Genomic DNA, 6,394 nt, shown 5'->3' on the forward strand with positions numbered 1-6,394 from the left:
CAGGGGCTGGTTTCTAGGTGCCTGCTAGGCCCAACTTCCACCTGCGAGTCTCCCCTTTCCAGCTGCCCGGCTCCTGTTTCCAGTCGCAGAAGCACTGAGCGTGTGCCTGACCACCAGGCTGTCCGAAGAGCGGCACCTCTGCGGCAGCTGGCCTTGTCGGTCTCCTGCTCCTCACTTGCCTTTGCCAGATTGTCTGTCTTCCATCCTTCCTGCGGCTCCAGCAAGCTTCAAATCCTCTGGGAAAAAATGTCCCTGCTCCTCTCGCTTCTTTGGAGATTGGCGGCTTTGGTAGTCTCCTGCTGGAGGTCTGAGTTAGTGACGTGTCACCCATTTTCTCGCGCTTCTTTGGCACCCACTGGGCTTTGGAGATTGCGAGTCAATGACTTCCCTCTCTGACCTAGAATTCCTGGAAGAGCCTGTGCTTTAGTTGACTCCCCTGGCTTGCAGGGAGGAGCCCCTCGCCCTGTTTGTAAGAAAGGGCCTGAATTTTCTTAAAAGGATGAAGAAAGTGGTAACTCTAAATTGAAAAAGTTGCTCTATTCTGGGCCTTCCAAAATGGCCTTTTGAAAAAGGAGGCAACCCTTTTCCCCATTCCTTATATCTGAACAGTTTCTGGAAAGAAAATTTCCTACCACGTGCTAATTAAGGTAAAGGTCAAGAGCCTCTCCTTCATGTAGGACCTTATTTTTGCAGGAGCTGTAATGGTAATGAAGTGTAAACACTTTCGGGATACAAAGTAATATCTATTCCTGAACCCTACAAAAGAATAAAGCATACAACATGTACAAAAGCAACCAATTCTACATATTACATATTAAAAAATCAAATGTTTTTCCAAATGCAATTCATTTTTTTCACTATCAAGAATGTGTATTCAAAATTAATATTCTACTCTTGAACCTCTATATCCCCACTCTTCTCTGAGTTTATGCAGCACATAAATTTTATTGTGAGCCTATCTAATGATCTAATGTGCCTAATGAATAAAAAAAAGAAAGTTCAAAACAAGTTAGGATGTGGTATACTCTCAAGTTAGGATGTAGTATAAATACACTCATAATAGAATGTGAGTTATGTATAGTCAAATGGACCTAAGCTCACTATTTATTAGCTATATATGACTTAAAGCAACTTCTTTATCTTAAATTGGGTTCCCCCACAACTAAGACCTGGAGACAAAGATTGGGTTACAAAGAACCCAATTACTTCGTTCTTTGTGAGATTCTTTGTGAAGCATGGTGATGAAGTGAGACAAGGAAGGGAAGAAAGCCAATAAAAAGTGTGTTAGTTGAGCAGGTTACCACTGAGGGCCATGGGAACCTAATTCTACTGGTGAACCTCTGAGAGACTACATAGACTAGCACTCAGACTTATTCCAGTGAGTTATTTAAAAACTGGGATATTTATCTACTAATTCCCTTCCCTCGGTGGTTGAGGGATACTCGGGAGTGTTAACTCTCTGCTACTTCCCTTGGTAGGCCTTCCCTAGAGTAGTATGCTCCTGCTGCTAGAGAAAACTCTCAGGCAGAAAGACAAATGGTTGAAATAGGAAGCCATTGGCGTTGCATGAATGGGAATTGCCATTGAAGCTGCAGGTAGCCTGGTGGGTCAGGGGGATATGGGCAGGGCACTGATGATGTCTAATACATTCATTACGTCTTAGTTTCTTTGTAAACTAGAAATAATAATCAGAGATTATAGCTAGACTGATGTTAAGTCCCTAGCCAATAAAAAATATTATTTTAATGTTAATGTGATAATGTGCAATAATAATTAGACACCCCTTTTTACATTTTTTTTAGCATGCATTAATATTTGATTGTGGTGCCAGTCTAACTGTGGAACACATGCCTGTTTCCTCTATTCTACTTCTATTCATGCTTAATTAGATGCCTAGCTGTCAACTGTCCCATTACCTAGAAGAAATTCCTAGCCTGATTCTTTACGCCCATCATATTTTATGATGAAAACTTAGTCTAGTTATAGATACTTAATGCTCTTAGTAAGAAGTACACCCTAATTTACTATCAATCTTGGATTTATTTTACATCTAAGATAAGGTGTGATATCATTGGAATATTAACATTAAAAAGATAATGGGTAAAACCTCTCCCCTTTCAAGTTGTAATGATTTTGGAGCTCTTCCTTGGGGGTAAGATAGGAAACATCAACAAAGGCAAAGTGGAATCCATTAAATGAGTATGTCACCAACCCTCATATTTAGTGTTTCTTAGACTGTTTTTACTATGTTACCCTAGATTTACTTCTAGTACAAATAATAGGATACTTGTGAAAATAGCATATTTAAAAAGTAACCCCAACACTATCTCAGCTAATAAACTATTATACTTCCTGATGGGGATCACAGTATAACCAAAAAAATAAAAATCAAGTATTATAACTATGCTGGCAGTTTCATTTATTAAATTGTTTAATTTAACATTTCCTGGCTTGACGTACGCAATGTATCAAGTTTTCTTGCATATAGGTCATTTTTTGTGTAATCTCCTTATAGTCATCTCTCAATGCCAAAAGTTTTTAGCAGAGTGCAAAAGATGGTAGCAAGCAAGGAAAGTGTTTTTCTTCATGTGTGTATACTTTTAAAAGTGTTAGATTTCAGTTAGTATTTCTACCTTATTGCCTTGCTTATCCAGCATGGTTACTCCTTTGAAATAATCTCTTCAAAGGTAATTTAAATTATTTGAAAGGTTTTTCTTTATTAATAGTTTCATTTAAAAAAAATCAACCTTAAGAATAGAATTTTGTTGATAATAAAATATCAGATGGTAAGTTTCAGGTCCACATACGTGGACATATTGGCTGAATAAATGTCTCATTGGAACTGTGCTGTAATAAAACTGTAGTTGGGGTTACATACCCGTAGCTTTTGCTGACTGTGACAGCTCCAAAGTAATAGAAAATAGTTGTCTATCCAAACAAATGAAGAAACAAAAACTCATAGACACAGACAATAGTTTAGTGGTTACCAGAGGGTTGCGGGGGGATGGTTGATGGAGGTAAAAGGGATCAAATATATGGTGATAGAAGGAGAACTGACTCTGTGTGGTGAACACACAATGTGATACATAGATGATGCATTACAGAATTGTACACCTGAAACCTAAGTAACTTTACTAACAATTGTCACCCCAATAAACTTTAATTAAAAAAAAAGAAAATAGTTGTCTATGATAGAATACAGAGCCCATTGACAACTATTATTGATGCTTGTTTTAACCATATTACTTTGAACAAAATATGGTGAGGCCAGATGCAGATAAAAAGAGAGAAACCAGAAAGAGTTTTACAGTTTGTTATACTTAGAGTTCCTTGGAGAGAAACAGCATGCCACACAGACCCACTTAGAGCAAGCACTAGGTTTGGTCAAGAGGCAGAGGGAGAGAGGGGAATCATGGGCCTCTGTTTTGGTTTCTTTGGAAAGGAATGGGGGTGGGGCATGGTAAGCAGGTTTAAGATTGGAATAATTTCAGCAGGGTGTGAATCTCTCTCTCTTACATAGAGATTGTCCATGGTTGTCTCAGACCTGGCCCTGGGCAATTAGGGTGAGTGCAGAGTGGCCTGCAGTATAAAAGCCCTATAAAGGATGTGGCTGGAAATAAGGACTTAATTGGCTGCTCAAGAAAGGGAACTGATCAGGCTCTAGCTAGCGCCTCAACACTGGATCAGACAGCATTTATAAAAACTGTATCACAACACTGAATATAAGAAAATCTTTCACATATGTAGTTTTGTGAATGGAATTATATAAAACATATTTCATGTATACAGACATACCTATAAGGTTGCTTGTAATAAGCTGTGCTAATTGTATTGATCTGATTCTCTAAGGCTTGAAGTTTCAGATTGTTGTTGAACAGATTAGTCTATTTTTCCCTTTTGTTCTTCTGCCCATTTTTAAGAGGTTAAATTAATTTGTTGTCATATTTGATCATTTCAGAATGTATAATGAGCTTAAATAACATTATTACGTATTCCATTTTAGAGTTTCTTATCAGGATTAGAAAGGAATGGAATACAAAAGTAGCAGTACTTACAGTGACGATATTTCATGGTGATGTAAAGTGGAGTTCGGTCAACTCAGTAAACAGTTTACCATGGAAACTTCAGGAAAGTACACAGTTTAGATGGTAATCGGAGCACCAGTTTTAGATAAAATGTTAAATTAGGATAAAAGAGATTTACAAACTTGAAACTGCCAAACAGTAGCAGCTACTCAAGAGATCTTAAAGTAGCGTAAAAATGCCTTGGTGACTGACTCTCTCCTTGGCTGGCTAAGCACTTACCTTATGCTTGACAGCAGCTGTAATTACTCCTCTGGTAGGAACTTAGTAACTAGAGTCCCCTTCTTGGTTCATAAGCATTTGATTCCCTCCTTTATATTTACCCGTAGCTTACGAATCCATTAAGTTCTGACTTAAGTCCCACCCCCTCTTCAGTTCTTTGGTATAATAAGCATTCTTGATGTGATAGCCACGTGTAATTTACTCCCCGACAAACATTCCCTATTTGATTTGGAATCTCAGGGCTTTGGGGTTTCCACTTAATCCCATTATCGTGACTTTGTCTTTGTTCTCTTGAGACCCTTTCACTCATTACAGGTCTCCTTGGGAAGCAGCAACATGTATAATTAGAAGGGAATAGATTTCAGAAATAACACTCATCTCCAGTTTTTTCTTATATGTTCTGTACATTGTCAATATGTACTTATGTGATTGGGTTGCAAAGTATCCTATAAGAACTAAGGATCTTTGCTATTTGCTTCATAAATTATAGTATTTCATCAATTTTGTATCACTCATTAGAAAAATAAGTTTTTGTCCCTTTGGAGAAAAAATATTTAAATAACTCATTTTACTTTTTCCAGTTGGCTTTTTAATTTTTTTGAGTGGATAATAAATGTACATGGAAGTCAAAACATACAAAAGGATAGACACAATTAGAGAATTTAAATTGCATGAGAAATTTCTGTTTTCCTCTTAAAATTCAAATTGAAGACTTTCCAGAATAATGTATTACCATCTATTAGTAGTAGTGTCAGTATTATTTGTACTTTTGTAGTTGCATATCTTTCAGATGTTTGTTTAAATCTGAAGATAAACATTAACATAATGCTCTGTGAAGTTGACATTCAATGAAAATAATGAAGCACCATACATTTTATTCCTGTGCTAAATGCTGTTTCTCAAAAAACTATAAAAGCTTTACTCCAAAGCTGTTAAATAAATTAGTGCCCACCAGAGAATGCTGCAACTGCATGAAGAAAAGCAAACAATGGCCTCAATGATATCACAACTTGTCTAATTCTAGCCAGGGAAACTAATACTTAAGTACTTATCCTAGCTGGTGATGCACGTTTATCTTTTTGCCTACAACCCTCTTACCTTTTGGAGGGAAGGTTACAATGACGAGAATCTAGGAAAATGCAGAGGAAATTTAAGGGATTAAACTAGAAGACTACTTTAGTGAAAGTCAAAAGACTATTTTGTTGTTGGTACAATGAGTTTAATAACATAATTTTTTATGTTATTATGCTCTAGTAGTATAATATTCAACATCATCTGATTCTACCTTCTTTTTTTAGTTTTTATTAAATTTATTGGGGTGACATTGATTAGCAAAATGATATAGGTCTCAAATGTACATTGCTATCATACATCATCTATATGTTGTATTATGTGTTCACCACCCAGAGTCAGTTCTCCTTCCATCACCATACACCACCCCTTTTCCCTCTTCTACCACCCACTTCTCCCCAAACCCTCTGGTAACCACTAAATGGTTGTCTGTGTCCATGATCTTTTGTTTTTTTGTTTGTCTTGTTTGTTTGTTGCTTTCAGTTTTATATGCCACAGTATGGAGGCGCTTCTACATTCTTAAACAAGACCTCCTTGCACTGTAAAAAAAAAAAAAAAAAAATGCTCCCAGTGATTGAATTGGTGACAAATATAAGCAGTATCCCTTTCAAATGGACAATTCAGATCTTTTTATGGTTGATAGTATGAAAATACACATTATCTTGAGGTATCCTTTTCAGCTTCCACCTGGTAATTAGGTGATTTCTTCAAGACCTTCATCACCCTATCTTATTTGCTGAAGTGTTTATTTGCTTGTCTTATTGTTATTTGCTATATGTATCTTATTTGCTTATGTGTTTATTATTTGTCCCCTCCCACTAAAATATGAGTCCCAGGACTCTCTTCTTAAGAGGGGAAGTATCACTGTCTTCAGGACAGTGTCTGGCACATGATAAGTGCTCAGTAAATAACCCTGGAATTAATTAATCTGACTCATTAAATAGCAATTCTTCAGATGGTAGTATGAGCCATTTATAGTTAAATCCCTACTGTGTAATATGCTACAAGCAAAATTTAGG

The sequence above is a fragment of the Rhinolophus ferrumequinum genome, chromosome 9, assembly GCF_004115265.2.
Source record: "Rhinolophus ferrumequinum isolate MPI-CBG mRhiFer1 chromosome 9, mRhiFer1_v1.p, whole genome shotgun sequence".
NCBI lineage: Eukaryota > Metazoa > Chordata > Mammalia > Chiroptera > Rhinolophidae > Rhinolophus > Rhinolophus ferrumequinum.